Genomic DNA, 17,473 nt, shown 5'->3' with positions numbered 1-17,473 from the left:
GCCAATCTGTATTTTGCTTGTGAGCATATACATAAGCCTCTTATTTAAGGCCTTAACAGCTATAAAAAAGTTTCTTTAAAATTCAACGAATCATCATTTTGAGAAAAATGAGTTCATGGTACTTTGCTTCTTCAGTCAATATCAATAAGACTAAAATTTTAGCACATCATAAATACAAGTATAAATTAGTGTATATGTACTTTTACTCACTCTAATTGTGCAAACTCTGTACGTTTACAAATGGGACTACTGATGCATGGATTTACTTATGGCATTTTAAATACACTAGAGTAGTTGCACAAATGTTCACTAATACTAAGCATTATAGCCTTTTGTTTGTATTTCACTGAACAAGCTGGTATTTAGTTGCTCTAGTGCTATGGCTATTTAGCACACCGCCACCTTAAGTGCTAACTAACATACTCTATAACCTCACAGAGCTCAACCTCGAAGATTCTCGAGGAAGAAAATAAAGTGTCCCTATTTAAGCACTTATTTTCACAAAATGGAATTTTTTACATTTGCAGGTAAAGTTATAAATATTTTATTTTATCTCTAAGTCTTTCAATGCATAACATTGCTCAATTTAATAGTGCACAATTTCGGGAATACTTTTCAATATTCAACTTTGCAGCTAGAGCTCATGGGCTTAAGCCCTGGCTACTAACTTTAGTGTGCAACCTACATGTCACACATAGCAATCCTAGTAGGGCCGATTTTGCTTCTCCTCCTTCCGAGGTCGACAGGACGTTAGGTTACACTAGAATCATCTGCTACTAAACTTTGTAGATAATGCTTTATATAGTCTTTCATATTATCAAGATTAACCCGGACGTTTCACTTTCACAATAGCTATTTCATTCCACAAGGAAGAAAAACTGGGCTTCACACAGGATTACTAGCACATTCCACTTGCTCCCTTTCCATGACTAGAATATATCAACAAGTTTGGGCAGGGGAGGGGAAATGGTGTGCCAAGCAGCATTCTGTACTCTTTACAGAATGCTTCTAGGCACACCATTTCTAGTGGGTCATAAATCGAGCAGCCCTTCAAAAGCATTGCCGCTGGCTTACTTTCTGGCGGTGTCCACCGTTTCACGCACATCGTTGGTGGACAGAAAAGAAGTCCAGAAATTATCGCCACGCGCTGGGACAAAACTGCCAGTACATGAATGATATTTGTTTTGTTATTTTTGACGATGGTACTCGGATCCGTTTTTAAAAATAACATAGGTGATGACAGGTATGCCCGGCGGACACAGCATGGCAGACCTATCAGCAAGTATAGTTCTCCTGAAGCGGCCCTAGCCATGGACATGGGCGCCACTTCAAGGCCCTTGAGTAAGAAAACGAAAGGAAGAGGGAGCTCAGTGAATCATGCAGGTGCATCCCATGCCTTGCCACCCAAATGACTCTTGGAGGAGCCTGTACACGATAGATCCATATTTCTTAGTGCCCTTATATTTAATATTTCCTCAGAAATGGAAATCGAACACAAGTTTTAATTCAAAGGCCACCACTAACTTAAAGAGCAGAAAAATGCTCAACAAGTATATAATTCATTTAGGACTGCTCCCTTTTCGAGGCAGTCTCATGGTGGTGAATAGTTGAGAAGAACCACTAGGAAGGTTTTCAGCAGGCATAGCTATAAGGTATCAGAAGCTTCAGAGGGGTACATTCCATGGCAATCATACCAGTCTCCAGTACACCCTGGGAAGAGGTGTAAGAAATAATACCAGGAAGCCTAATATCCCAAAGCACCTGCAGAAGAAGACACTCAACTGCCAAACAGGAGAAATTGGATGCCACAGCTGTGGATACTAGGGGACTTTATTAAAAGTTATATAGTACTGGTGGGCTTCAAACTGCGCACCCATAATTATCCGCAACATCCGGTGACACCCTGTCAATACAGAGCGATTAGGAGTTAAAGCCCTCGGAATAAGGAATAACTGTGAGGACCCAATATTATCAGGTGTAGAACCTCAGAGAAATCCCTGTTCCGTGGACTAGATGCTGTAATCAGGGCGTAAATGTGTTCTAAGGAGAAGATTCTCTGCTGGGTTGTAAGAGAGGGTGGGGGCAGTGTTCTAGCAGGTGGAGGGCAAGTAGCTCTCCTCCTTTGAAAAAATAACTCACCAGAGACAGGAACAGAGGCTTAATAACTGTTGAAGCCAATATTTCAAGTGGTTTAATAGGCTGGTTCCCTGGCCAGTAAAAATGGGTTTGGTGTTCATGCAACACCGAAACAGATATGATATGATAACCATTTGTAGAGCACAAAAATCACATCCAAAGGTGTCTGCGTTAACCTCTTCAGGAACCCTAGTCATAGATCTAGAATATCCAGGTTTTCAACAGCGTTGTAAATTGACAAAAGTCTGCACAGATGGACAGCAAATCCATGCCACTGGAGCAGTGTAAGAAAAGGCTCTACCTCCACATCAGGAGAGCCAAATCCGAGGGACAGAGAGGGGCGCTTTGTCACTGGATCTCAATGTGTGTGTCGGAAAGTAATGGCATGGTTTATTTTTCAAGTATGAAGGGAATTTTCCTCCAAGGGCTTTGTGGACAAGAGGACAAGTCTTGAAAAGGATGCGCTTCCTGACCGGCAACCAGTGCAAGGAATTTAAAATAGGAGCCAAAGTAGAACCCGCTGGGAGGTTACAGATCAGTCAGGCAGCTGTATCTTGTATGACCTGAAGTTTCGTAAGAAGAGTGTAACTGGCTGCCATCAACAAGGCATTGCTATAATTTAGGTGACTGATAACCAGCACCTGGATCAGTGTTTTCCTGGCCGAGGAAGGGAGCCATGGAAAATCTTCTTCAGGGTGCACATGGTAGCAAAACAAATCCCTCTTACTGCAGCAACCTGATTTGCCATTGTCATTTCCTGGTCAATTTTAATCCCTACATTTTTCACTGAGTTGCTTGCGGTCGGGTGTGCCCAGCTCCACTGACCACCAGTCCAGTGACCAGAGCTGTTGTGCCTTGCCGAACAGCAAGACCTCCATCTTCTCTCTGTTGAGCTGAAGACAGTTTCCAGTCATCCAGGCAGCGATATCTTTCTGCTGTGCCAAGGGAGCAACATAAATATTAAATAGCATTGGGTTTAGTGATAAGCCTTGAGGCACTCCCTTGGTGAGAGGAACCTGCCGAGATTTAAAGGCACCCTGTGTAGTAATTTGGGTCTGATTTTTTAGAAAGTCAGCTAACCACTGCAGTGCGATGCCACAGACACCATTTCATTTTTGTATAACAGGTCCTAAGGCTTGCTGTCATCAAGCACCATTTTAATGATCGTTTTCAGCATTTAGAATTAGCTACTGCCATCTAGTGGCATCAGAGAGAATTCACCAAATTCCTTCCGTGTTAAATAGATAAAAATGGATTTCTACAGAAAACAGCAACCCTTTTTTTAACATTGATATTGTAGTCACTTGGCATTTGGCCTCACTGATATTATTTTTAGAGGCACCGTTTAGGCCTTTGTGGTCTTGTGAAGTGCTCAGTCTAAGATTTGTGTGTCAAATAGTTACTTGTATGTTCATAGTGCTATGATGTCCCAGCCTACGGTTCAGAAGGTACTGCGAATATGAAAGTCATCATTTTAAAATTGCATTACAAGCACTATAATTCTCACTCGAACTGTCACACGTTTGGCTGTACAGTGTCACTCACAGGTACACTGAAACCATGCAAATGTGACACAAAAACAATCTGACAAATTGGCAGATGTGTTTGGCTCGTGAAAAAGTGTCACTCAAAGTTCTTGAATTGTCACTCATATTTACACTCAAATTATGAAAATGTCACAGATAGCGATCTGAAACTTTGGCAGCTATGAACAGTGTATGGGAGCACCTGCTCACTTATGATCGGACAGAGTGGAATTCCATGCCGTAATTCCATTCAGCCCGTCTTGTAATAAGGGCCTAGGAAGTGGCCTAACAGCAGCTAAGGCTATCTGCTGATCAAGCGATAATCCCATGGAACCACAGTGTGTCAGAGCAACCCAAAGACTGTGACTGCAGATGCGGAAGTGCCTCTACAATGCCGGTGCAATGAACCTGGGCTGAAATAAAGTTATCAAATATGCGAGGAGAAAGACAGCATGCTAGGAAAGCAGTGTAAAAGGCAAACAAAAACCGACCGAAACCAAAAAATCTGCTAGCAGAAAAAGAAAAAAACGTTGACATATCTAATAGGTCTGGCCAAGGGAAGGTGTGAGAATTTTTTTATGAAACATAACAAAAAATAACAAATTCCTAATCATTACTGCTACAAACTTGCATTGAAACGTTTAATTGAAACAAACATTTACTGATGTGGTCATTTTACGAGTAATGTTTTTTAATTAACAAGGCTTTTAGTTGTGCCATGCAGTTTAATATTATTTGTTGGCAAGGAGTCCAGAATAAATCATCACATAACCAAGCACAAAAATTGCAGGCAAATACATGTTTTCTTAATCACTTTAAAATTTTAAGAAGGAGGCCCATAACAAATCACCATACAACTGGGCCCCCAAAAGTTTAGGAAATAAATAGCTGATATTCAAAGTCAATAACAAAAAAAATAAAATGAAAAGTACTCGTTATGCCAGAGTTGTCTATGAATAGATAGGAATTCGTTTTTGGTGGAAGTGAACAATGTGCACAGGCTGTGTACAGTCACTGAAAGTAAAGGATGTAGATAAAATGGCCTGACCCAGTAAAGTATGACTGTCAGTTTAACAGACCGATGGAACCCTTTGAAAGTGGTGTGGGTGAATGAAGTGCCCGGCCACTTACCAAAAAAAACAAAATAAAACACCCGTACATACCCTCCCTCCACAACCCCAAAGTAAACCACCCTCCCCCAAACGCCCAAAATAAAATAACCCCTCCTTCCAAAAACCCAAATAAAAACATACCAACTCACTACAAAATAAAGCCCAACCACTATACTTAAATGCATTACACATTTAAAATAAAATAAAATGGTAGTTACCCATTGGCTGTGTGTCTTCCTCGGTGTACTTCTGCTGCCCGATGCAAGAAGAACTCCCCTAACCAATCCAGACGCTGCTCTCATGCTGTTATACAGCATGAGAGAAGCGCCTGGATTGGATGGAGTCGGCTGGCTGGATGCTCCTTCAAGCCCCGGAGGCCTGTGCTTGGTCTCCACTCAGCTGCCTAAGACAGCTGGGCGGAGAGCTTCAAACTGACAAGTGCACTTTAGAGCATCCAGTCAGCCCTACTTCAGTCTTCCATGCTGCCAATCGTCACCAGAGGACACCCTCTCCTCCCTCCAACCCCCTGCATGTCTCTGGACTGCTGCAGTGTGCACATCAGTAAGAATAAAGGCCCTCATTACAACATTGGCGGTAAAAGCCGCTTACCGCCGTGCAGAAGACCGCAAACACACCGCCGTGGCAGCGGAATTCCGCCACGGTCATTATGACCCACTGCTCGGAATCCGCCAAAATTCAGACACCCACACAAGTCCGCCACACCAAAGGTCAGTGATAAACTGGCGATAACAAAACCTCCACCGTCACGCCAACAGAAATACGGCCACACTATCACGACACACGAATCCTTGCGGCGGTCTTTCAACCGCGGTATTCCATTGGCGGTACACACCGCCGCGCTCAAAATACACACACATCTCCAAAACACCACCATATTGGACAATTCCAAATACACACACCTGATACACATACACACACCACTCCCACACACTCAATACAATATAAAACACACACCCACATCACCCACAAACCCTTACGTCAACAATTACGACAGAAGGCCAGAGAGAGACACCACCAGAAAGAACAATAGCATCCACAGGCGCACAATACCATCACCCACATAACTTCCACGTACCTCACACAACACACCACTACATATCACCCCACTTATCACTACACACACCACCCCACACATCACCCACACCACCCCATGGCATGGCAAAGACACCCCAGGTTCTCGGAGGAGGAGCTCGGGGTCATGGTGGAGGAAATCGTCCGGGTAGAGCCACAGCTATTCGGATCACAGGTGCAGCACACCTCTATAGCTAGGAAGATGGAGCTATGGCGAAGAATAGTGGACAGGGTCAATGCAGTGGGACAGCACCCAAGAAATAGGGATGACATCAGGAAGAGGTGGAACGACCTACGGGGGAAGGTGCGTTCCGTGGTCTCAAGACACCACCTTGCGGTTCAGCAGACTGGCGGCGGACCCCCACCTCCTCCCCCACAACTAACAACATGGGAGGAGCAGGTCTTGGCGATTCTGCATCCTGAGGGCCTCGCAGGAGTAGATGGAGGAATGGACTCGGGTAAGTCAAATCTTAACTATTACATCCCCCACCCTACCTGCATGCTATCACATACCCCACCCCCATCACTCCAACTCCTCACAAATGTCCCAATATCACAACCCACCCATCCCAACACCAAGCCCTGCATGCAACTCCAAAGCATGGACACCCATCACTAATGCATGGCCACTGCACATACCCACACACACCCCTAAACAATTATCACACAAGGTCCCACACAAGAATGCAAGCACTGGGGTACACGGTCACCCACCCATTGCACACCATGCCACACACAGATGTAATAAACATCCTTGAATACCCCTGCAGGACCCTTGCCCAACGTCACCGGACAGGAGGGTCCACACATGTCCACACCACCAACAGAAGAGGCCCACAGTGATGACAGAAGCTCTGTCCAACTGGATATAGATGACCAGCCCGGCCCATTGGGGACCTCTGGACAGTCGGTTCCCCTGACACAGTCACAGGCCACCACAGAGCTTCCCCCCTCTGGAAACACCAGCACAGCACCCACCCAGCGGGCCCATACCTCTGTCCCCAGGACACGTCAATCAGCAGTGTGTCCACCACTATAGGGAACCCAGGCTAACCCACCACCCCAACAACAGGGACCTGGGGGCAGTGGCAGTGGGCACACGGTCCAGGGGATGGAGGCCCAGGAACAGGGGGAGGACAGGCCAAGGGAACCCACTCTCCACGAGGCCCTCTCCAACATCATGGGAGCCTACCACCATTCCCAGGAGACGATGGCAACGGTACTGGCCAAATTTCAGGAGACCCTGCGCCTGCAGGAGGAACAGTATTTGGGCTTCAGGGAGGAACTCAGATCCATCAATTCCACCCTGGGCACCATTGTAGGGGTGCTGAAGGAAGTCCTCAACACCAGGAGGGACACTGTGGCACAACAAGGGGCCCCTGACACTAGCCTGGACGATGAACTGCCCACCACCTCCTCCAGCGCCAGTGGACAGGAGGCACCGCCACAGGACCACCACACCAGCACCCCACCCCCTGCAGAGGGTGAACCACCCTGCAAACGGTCCGTGAGATCCAGGACAAAGACAGAGAACGACCCCCGCCAAGAAATGAGACCACCCTGAATGTCATCCTTCTGTCCCACTTTGCCACCCTGTCCATCCTCAAACTGCCCCAGCTCCACTTCCTATGCTCATTTGGGCAATGCACCTGTGAGGCTAATAGACTGGACTCTGCCATGGACATTCCTCCACCATCACCCCTCACCATTTTACAACCCCCTCCAATATTGAGCACTTAAATAAACACCCTTGAAGCACAAAACAATCTGGAGTCAGTATGTGATTTCGAAATAATGTATTAGCAATTACAGTGCAAAATGCTCTTTCAAATGTAATGTCAACATACCTATGTCACACAGCTCTAGTCCATGAGGAAACAAAGCAGATGTCACACAGTGGGACCCACATCTGTGAAATCATCGTAAGGGAAAGTGACAACTCAGTGACCATACTCTGGGTCAAAATGACAGACAGTTGAGAGGTAGCAGTGTTAAAGTACATGTAGTAAGCAGGTTTGTATTCTTACCTGTGTCTCACTGGAAATATTGCAGGATCACCGAGTTCCTGTTGTCCATGTCCTCTTCTTCTGCTTCCTCGTCTTCACTGTCCACAGGCTCCACAGCTGCAACAACACCGCCATATGGACCATCCTCCTGCAGAAAAGGCACCTGTCGTCGCAAAGCAAAGTTGTGAAGCATACAGCAGGCCACGATGATCTGGCACACCTTCTTTGGGAGTAGAATAGGAATACACCTGTCATATGGAGGCACCTGAACCTGGCCTTCAGGAGGCTGAAGGTCCGCTCTATAATCTGCCGAGTTCGCCCATGGGCCTCATTGTAGCGTTCCTCTGCCCTTGTCCTGGGATTCCTAACTGGGGTCAGTAGCCATGACAGGTTGGGGTAAGCAGAGTCACCTGCAAATGGCGGGGAACAACTGTTAGACGCACACTAACCTGTAGGGATATCCCCAGACCCAGACAACCATTCCCACTGACTTGCTTCCAGGTGCTCACCTAATAGCCACACACGGTGCCTCTGAAGTTGACCCATCACATAAGGGATGCTGCTATTCCGCAGGATGTAAGCGTCATGCACTGAGCCAGGGAATTTGGCATTCACATGGGAGATGTACTGGTCGGCCAAACACACCATCTGCACATTCATGGAATGATAACTCTTCCGGTTTCTGTACACCTGTTCACTCCTGCGGGGGGTACCAAAGCCACATGTGTCCCATCAATGGCACCTATGATGTTGGGGATATGTCCCAGGGCATAGAAGTCACCTTTCACTGTAGGCAAATCCTCCACCTGAGGGAAAACGATGTACCTCCGCATGTGTTTCAGCAGGGCAGACAACACTCTTGACAACACGTTGGAAAACATAGGCTGGGACATCCCTGATGCTATGGCCACTGTTGTTTGAAATGACCCACTTGCAAGGAAATGGAGTACTGACAGCACCTGCACTTGAGGGGAGATTCCTGTGGGATGGCAGATAGCTGACATCAGGTCTGGCTCCAGCTGGGCACACAGTTCCAGGATTGTGGCACGATCAAGCCTGTAGGTGATGATCACATGTCTTTCCTCCATTGTCAACAGGTCCACCAGCGGTCTGTACACCGGAGGATGCCGCCATCTCCTCATATGTCCCAGCGGACGGTGCCTATGAAGGACAACAGCGAGCACAGAGTCAACCAACTCAGAGGTACGTACCCACAGCTTACACAGAACACGAATCATAACCCAAAATTTGGCCTGTATGAGTGTTGAGGCAAGGCCTAGGTATGTGTGACGCAGTTAGAAATTAAGCCATGTGGGCCCCTGAAATGGCGGCTGCCTGACCTGTAAAGTGGGACAATGGGATGTGAGGTAACTGCGCTGGCGTTGTACACCGTCGCGGTAGGCGGTCGAAGACCGCAGCGCAATTCTGCATTGGTTAACATTGGACCCTATGGGTCCCAGGGGCCAATGAGAATGTACGCCGGCGGTGACGGTACGCACCGCCGCGGACGTGACCGCCATTTTCTATCTGTTCAATCACTCGATACCTGATCTTCGACAGGAGAGGACCTACACTGCAAGTGCTGCTGTGACCTCAGTCTGGAAGAGACAATGGCTCGTGCGTCTGGGGAAAGGGCCCCTGCCTTCACATTGGAGGAGTTGGAGAAACTCGTGGATGGGGTCCTCCCCCAGTACACGCTACTCTACGGTCCTCCAGACAAACAGGTAAGTACACTGGGAGCATGCTGTATGGGCTATGCCTGTCTGGAGTGGGGTGGATGAAAGATGGGGGGGGGGATTGAGGCTTGCATGAAATGACGGTGAGTGCATGTGCCACATGGCAAGGGTAGGGATGGGGGCCAATGACTGTGACGGTGCAGTTGGTAATCATTTTTCTTTTCCCCCTGTACAATTCATGTAGGTCAGCACCCACCAGAAAAAGGATATTTGGCGTGCCATCGCCAAGGACGTCCGGACCCTGGGGGTCTACCACAGACGGAGCACCCACTGCCGTAAGAGATGGGAGGACATTCGCCGCTGGAGCAAGAAGACGGCGGAGGCCCAGCTGGGGATGGCCTCCCAACGTGAGAGGGGTGCCTGTTGCACCATGACCCCCCTGATGTTCAGGATCCTGGCGGTGGCGTACCCGGAGTTGGATGGGTGCTTGAGGGCATCACAGCAGCCACAAGGGGGTGAGTACACTCTCATTCTGCTGTTTGTGCGTGCAGTGGAGGTGTCTGGGTGGGGGAGGTGGGCTGTGGGTTTCCCTAGGCCAGGGCGAGTGTGCTAGTTAGGTCCCCTTCTTCTGGCAGATCCTGTGGCACCCCACCCCACCTGTGTACAGTGCCAAGTACACCTAGTCAGGCTCCTGTGTCATCCATGTGTGCAGATGTCGGCCATAGCCTTATAGACCATGTCCCAGGGATTGAACAGTGGACTCAAAGTGCACGGCGTAGTGCAGGGGGCTTCTGTGTCTATCGTGTCCGCCAACGGTAGCAGTAATGCATGCACTCAACATGTCTTTCTTCTGTCATCCCACCCCTTTTTGTGGTCTCCCTTTTCTTGTGTGCATTAGCATCAGCAGGCGGAGGAGCAGTGGCACCGGAGCAGGAGGGAGCTGCATCCCACATGGCCCTGGAGGGCGAGACAACGGACTCGGAGTTCACCAGTGGATTGGAGAGCGAGGGGAGCTCCACGGCGGGGACAGGAGCTGAGACCAGTGATACGGACTCATCCTCTGATGGGAGCTCCCTTGTGGTGGTGGCAACATCTGTGCCCCCCGCATCTACAGGTACAGCCACCACCCCCCCTACCAGCACCACCCTCCCAGCAGCCCCTCAGCCTTTGCCCCGTGCCCGCTCTCCCAGGAGGGTGGGCATCACCTTCGCTCCAGGCACCTCAGGCCCTGCCCCAGTCACCCCTGCTGCCCTCAGTGAGGAGGCCATTGACCTCCTCAGGTCCCACACTGTTGGGCAGTCTACCATTTTGAATGCCATCCAGGGTGTAGAGAGGCAGTTGCAACAAACAAATGCATTCCTGGAGGGCATTCATTCTGGTCAGGCGGCCCTTCAGCGAGCTTTTCAGACTCTGGCCTCAGCACTGATGGCAGCCATTGTCCCTGTGTCTAGCCTCCCCCCTCCAACTTCCTCCACCCAGACCCAATCCCCTCTCCCAAGCACACCTTCAGACCAGCATGCACACACCTCAACACACAAGGGAAGCTCTGGCAAACATAAGCACCACACATCCCACAGGCACTCATGCAAGCATCACACACATGCAGACACGCCAACATCCACTGCCTCCACTGTGGCCCCCTCCTCCTCGTCTCCCTCCTCCCTCCCAGTCTTGTCTACACTCACACCTGCATGCACTACATCTACAGCCAGTACTTCCATCACCAGCACACACACCACCACACCCTGCTCACGTGCAGTCACCACCCCCACTGCCAATCACACGTCCCCTGTGTCCTCTCCCAGTGTGTCTGCGACGGCACCTCCCAAGATACACAAACGCAGGCACACACCCACACAACAGCCATCCACCTCACGACAGCCTCCAGTGCACGCACCTTCACCCAAAGTCACCAAACCAACACCTCCTACAACCACTACCTCTTCCTCCATTCCCAAACCCCCTCCAGCTACCCGTCTCAGTGTCCCGAAGAAACTTTTCCTGTCCAACATTGACTTCTTTCCCTCACCTCCCCCACCCCGTCAGTCTCCTAGGGCCCGACTCTCCAGGTCCCAACCTAGCACCTCAGCCACAAAATCTCTTGGACCAGTGGTGCCTGTAGTCACCGGAATCTGGAGTGCACCGGCTACCAGGGCAGCCTGTGTGGCACGGAGCCACAGCACGGACAGTCCCCCACCTGTCAAACATCAAAAGTTGGCCAGTGCCCGGCGGGAGAGGGGGAAGACTCCAGCCACCAAAGCCGCTCCCAGGGGTACAGGTGGGAGTGTGGAGTCAGCTGTGACACCTTCCAAGGTGGGGAAGGGCCACAAGAAAGTCTGCAAGTCTGGGAAGGGCAGCACAGCAGAGAAGACCGCCATCATCACTGCTGCCCAGGAGGCAACCGCCATCATTCCTGCTGCCCAGGAGGCCACCACCATCATCCCCGCTGCCCAGGAGGCCACCGCCATCATCCCCGCTGCCCAGGAGACCACCGCCATCACCAGCCCAGCTGCCCAGGAGGCCACCGCCAGCACCAGCCCAGCTGCCCAGGAGGCCACCGCCAGCACCAGCCCCACTGGGCCAGACAGGACCGCCAGCACCAGCCCCGCTGGGCTAGACAGTACCGCCAGCACCAGTCCCGCTGGGCTACACAGGACCGCCAGCACCAGTCCCGCTGGGCCAGACAGGACCGCCAGCACCAGTCCCGCTGGGCAAGACAGGACCGCCAGCACCAGCCCCACTGGGCCAGACAGGACCGCCAGCACCAGTCCTGCTGGGCCAGACAGGACGCCAGCACCAGTCCCGCTGGGACAGACAGGACCGCCAGCACCAGTCCCGCAGGGCCATGAAGGACCGCCAGCAGCTGAGTCACTGCCGCTGCCACAAGCACCGCTGAACAGGACACCGCCACCACAAGCACCGCGGAACAGGACACCGCCGCCACAAGCACCGCTGAACAGGACAGCGCCGCCACAAGCACCGCTGAACAGAACAGCACGGACAGTCCCCCACCTGTCAAACATCAAAAGTTGGCCAGTGCCCGGCAGGAGAGGGGGAAGACTCCAGCCACCAAAGCCGCTCCCAGGGGTACAGGTGGGAGTGTGGAGTCAGCTGTGACACCTTCCAAGGTTGGGAAGGGCCACAAGAAAGTCTGCAAGTCTGGGAAGAGCAGCACGGCAGAGAAGACCGCCATCATCCCCGCTGCCCAGGAGGCAACCGCCATCATTCCTGCTGCCCAGGAGGCCACCACCATCATCCCCGCTGCACAGGAGGCCACCACCATCATCCCAGCTGCCCAGGAGACCACCGCCAGCACCAGCCCAGCTGCCCAGGAGGCCACCGCCAGCACCAGCCCAGCTGCCCAGGAGGCCACCGCCAGCACCAGCCCCGCTGGGCCAGACAGGACCGCCAGCACCAGCCCCGCTGGGCTAGACAGTACCGCCAGCACCAGTCCCGCTGGGCCACACAGGACCGTCAGCACCAGTCCTGCTGGGCCAGACAGGACTGCCAGCACCAGTCCCGCTGGGCAAGACAGGACCGCCAGCACCAGCCCCACTGGGCCAGACAGGACCGCCAGCACCAGTCCCGCTGGGCCAGACAGGACGCCAGCACCAGTCCCGCTGGGCCAGACAGGACCGCCAGCACCAGTCCCGATGGGACAGACAGGACCACCAGCACCAGTCCCGCTGGGCCATGAAGGACCGCCAGCACCAGTCCCGCTGGGCCATGAAGGACCGGCGGCAGTGACTCAGCACCGCTGAACAGGACACCGCCGCCACAAGCACCGCTGAACAGGACACCGCCGCAACAAGCACCGCTGAACAGGACACCACCGCCACAAGCACCGCTGAACAGGACACCGCCACCACAAGCACCGCTGCCAAGGACACCGCCCCAGCAAACACCGCTGCCAAGGACACCTCCGCAACAGGCACCGCTGGCCCATGAGCGCCAAGAGCACTGATGCTACTCAGTCCGTCACAAGCAGGATGAAGCACTCTGGGCACAAGGCCCCCTCCAGAACCAGTAGAGAATCACATCCACTACCTCTGTCCTTGGCAGGAAGAAGCACTCCGGGCACAAGGCCCCCTCCAGAACCAGTGGAGAATCACATCCACTACCTCTGTCCTTGGCAGGAAGAAGCACTCTGGGCACAAGGTCCCCTCCAGAACCAGTGGAGAGATACATCCACTACCTCTGTCCTTGGCAGGAAGAAGCACTCTGGGCACAAGGCCCCCTCCAGAACCAGTGGAGAAAGGCATCCACCTGAGAGACCGTGGCTTTGCACTCCCCAGGATATGGCAGTGGGAAACCCACCCACTGTAGAGACTAGAGAGACTGTGGCTTTGCACTCCCCAGGATATGGCAGTGGGCAACCCACCCATTGTAGAGACATGAGAGACTGTGGCTTTGCACTCCCCAGGATTGAACAGTGGGCATGTGGCCCCCTCGTGGATTTGGCATCATGCACTCAACCGGCTGAGGTGTCCCCCCTTTCCCTTCCCCCTGAGGTGCCTGTTTTATTGCTATCTGATGCCCCTGCAGTGTTCTCTCCATCATGTTCGGGAATTGAGTGTGGGCCTCGCCCATGCCGTGTGGGCCCAGTGTTCCACGGACTTCAATGGAGCACTATCTGGACTACTATTCTTGGTGTAAATATTTGTTAATGGTGTATATATATTTTTGCGTCCTGGATTTTATTAGATTACATTGGTTACACTCATTTGCTTTTGTCTTTGCATTCTTCCGGGAGGTTTGGGGGGTGTAACTGTAATGTATCATGCTGTATTCGTTTGTGTGTTGTAGTGGGTGAGGGTGGGGGTGTTGCGTGTGTGTGTCACTGTTTTTTCCCCCCCCCCCTGTGTCATAGGTGCAGTACTCACCGTTGTCTTCGCTGCCGGCGTTCGTGCTCCTGGTAGAGGAGCAAGAAGATGAGGGTTGGCAGGATGTGGAGCTCGGGTTCCATGGCGTCCGGATTCCTCGCGGGGTGTGTAGAGGTGAGCGTTTTCCCTTCGGAGTCCTGTTTCCGCCGTGTTTTTGTCCGCCGGGAATCCCCCCCCGGAAAAGGTGGCGGATTGGTAGGTTGTGATACTGTGGGCGGTACATTGTCCTCCGCCTGTCTGTTGGCGGTGACTGACAAGCTGTTTGTTTGTACAGCCGTGGCGGTCGGAGTGTTAAAGTGGCTGTCTTTGTTGGCGGTTTCCGCCACTGTCGTAATTGCAATTTTTTTTACCGCTGGCCTGTTGGCGGTCTTACCGCCGCTTTAACACCGTCCGCCAGGGTTGTAATGACCACCAAAATGTCAATGCAATCTTTTCATTGCCATTTTATTTTTTTCCTGCGCTGCTTGGGAGAGAGAGGTTGAAACTCCCCCACTCTTAAGAAGAAACACCACTGGGATGAAGCAGGGAGAGAAAAAAGAGAGAGAGAGTGTAGGAAAGTGCCCCTTTTGGCATGGTTAACCCCCCACCACCTTTTTGCCTGGTATTGATGCTAACTTGACTGAGTGTGTGGTGGGACCCTGCTAACCAGGCCCCTGCACCACTGTTTTTTCTCTAAACTGTAACATTGTTTCCACAACTGGCACAACCCTGCCACACAGCTAAGTCCCTTGGAAAAGGTACCAGTGGAACCAAGAGCTCTGTGACCAGGGAGGGTCCCTAAGGGCTTCAGCATGTATTGTGCCATCCTAAGGGACCCCTCATCAAGCACATGCACACTGCCATTGCAGACTGTGTGTGCTGGTGGGGAGAAAAGGGTAAAATTGACATGGCACCTCTTCCAGCATGCCATGCCCACAGATCTCTGCCTGTGGCATAGGTGAGTCACCCCTCTAGTAGCCCTTACAGCCCTAAGGCACGGTGCACTATAACACAGGTGAGGTCATAGTTGCAGAAGCAATATGCCCCTACAGTGTCTAAGTCCATTCTTAGACATTGTAAGTGCAGTGTGGCCATATTTAGAACATTGCCTAGGAGCTTGTCACTATGAACACCGTAGCTCCATGATGGCTTCACTGAAGACTGGGAAGTTTGGTATCAAACTTCTCAGCACAACAAACCCACACTGATGCAAGTGTTGGATTTATTGTAAATGCACACAGAAGGCATCTCAGAGATGCCCTCTGTATTCTACCCAATTCTTTAGTGTAATGCTGACCAGTCTGTGCCAGCCTGCCACTAACAGACAGGTTTCTGACCCCATGGGGTGGGAGCCTTTGTGCTCTCTGGGGCCAGGAACAAAGCCTGCTCTGGGTGGAGGTTCTTCACACCTTCTCCCTGCAGGAACTGTAACACTTAGCGGTGAGCCTCAAAGGCTCAGGCCTCCTGTTACTGTGCCCCAGGGCACTCCAGCTAGTGGGGATGCCTGCCCCCGAACCAACCCCAACTTTTGCCAGCAGGTCCAGAGGGAAAATTAGGCAAAACAAGGAGTGACCACTCCAGGTAGGACCACCTCTAAGGTGTCCAGAGCTGATGTGACCCCCTCCTTGCAAAAGCCTCCATCTTGGTTTGAAGGAAAGGGACAAATAGGGATAGGAATGTGCCCCCTCCCCAAAAGGAGTGGGCACAGGAAGAATGTAGCAACCGTCATTGGCTACTGCCCTCAGACTCCTGTAATGCCCCTAAATCTAGTATTTAGGAGCACCCATGAATCTTACTCACCAGACTCCTGGTGACCTCAAGAAGAAAGAAGGATTGCTAAGACGACCCCAGCAGTAAAGACTCCAGCTGATAACTAGCTTGGCCCAAGCCGTACTGGCCTGTCTGCAACTTCAAGACTTCTGCTCAAAAAAAGGTGATGCATCCTGCAGTGCCATCGACCTCCTCAAACCCGCAGAGGAGCCCAAGTCCAGGTGGCCTACCAGTCCAGAGAAGGTCACCAGACGATTCTGACCTTGAGTCCACCCTGGGTAACCCCTCCTGGCCAACACAACAACACCCGCAGCCTGAATACAGAGGACGACCCTGACTAGAGCCAACGAAGATTCCCGACGCCCAAGGAGACCCCTGCACCTGCAGCCCACTGGCCTTGGGGAATCCGATAGATGGTCCAGAAGCATCCAGTGTTAACCTCTCCTGCCAGTCCAGCCTTTGGTTTCCCAGAGCCGACCCCCTGGACCCAGCCTGTAGCATCTTTTGTGAGCTCTTGCGTCCCCCCATTGAAAAGCATTGGGTGCCCAGCTTTATGTTTGCATTCTGAACCCGGCCACCCCTGTGCCACTGAGGGTGTGTGTTTAGTGTAGATCTGTGCCCCCCTGGTGCTGATTTAAACTCCCCAAGACTGTGTTCTGAAACCGTGGGTACTTATCTGAAATCTGCTTTCTAATGACCGCCCCCAGTCTTCACAGGATTCCACTGCAAACCCAACTCCAACTTTGACCTTTGCACCCAGACAGCTCCATGTTGCTGGTGGTGCACTTCTGGGTTCAGCCTAAGCTTTGACCTGTGGACATCCTAACTCCTGAAGACTTACCTGTTAAAAGTGCTAACACTCCCCCCCCCCAGACTCTATTGACTCCTATGAAAATTGCACTGTGTCAACTTTTGAAATTGGAAAATGTTACTTACTTGTAAACTGCTTTATCTGCAAAAAACAATCAAAGTACATTTGATGCATATGCTTGATATCTATTTACAACTGTACTTACCTGCAACAAAGACCCTCTGGTTCTAGTAATAATGTAACAGAACATATTTTTGCTCTATAATACAATTGGCCTGGAGTTAGTCATTGAGTGTGTGCCTCATTTATTGTCTGTGTGTGTACAAAAAATGCTTTGCACTACCCTCTGATAAGCCTAACTGCTCAGCCACACTACCACAAAAGAGAGCATTAGTATTATCTACTTTAGCCTCTGTTAAGCCTCTGGGAAACCCTTGTACTCTGTACACACTATACTTCATTTTGGTATAGTATATACAGAG

The 17,473-nt window shown here is 51.3% G+C and overlaps 1 protein-coding gene across 1 annotated transcript in view; it reads right to left on the bottom strand.

The window, feature by feature from the left end:
- Window positions 1-17,473, bottom strand: part of SLC44A3 (solute carrier family 44 member 3) — a 556,605-nt gene that overhangs the window by 327,950 nt on the left and 211,182 nt on the right. The window lies entirely within an intron of this gene.

This window comes from Pleurodeles waltl, chromosome 4_2 (genome assembly GCF_031143425.1).
Source record: "Pleurodeles waltl isolate 20211129_DDA chromosome 4_2, aPleWal1.hap1.20221129, whole genome shotgun sequence".
NCBI classification, from domain to species: domain Eukaryota; kingdom Metazoa; phylum Chordata; class Amphibia; order Caudata; family Salamandridae; genus Pleurodeles; species Pleurodeles waltl.
Note: the sequence above shows the minus strand (reverse complement) of the source record. Positions and strands in the feature narration are given on the sequence as shown.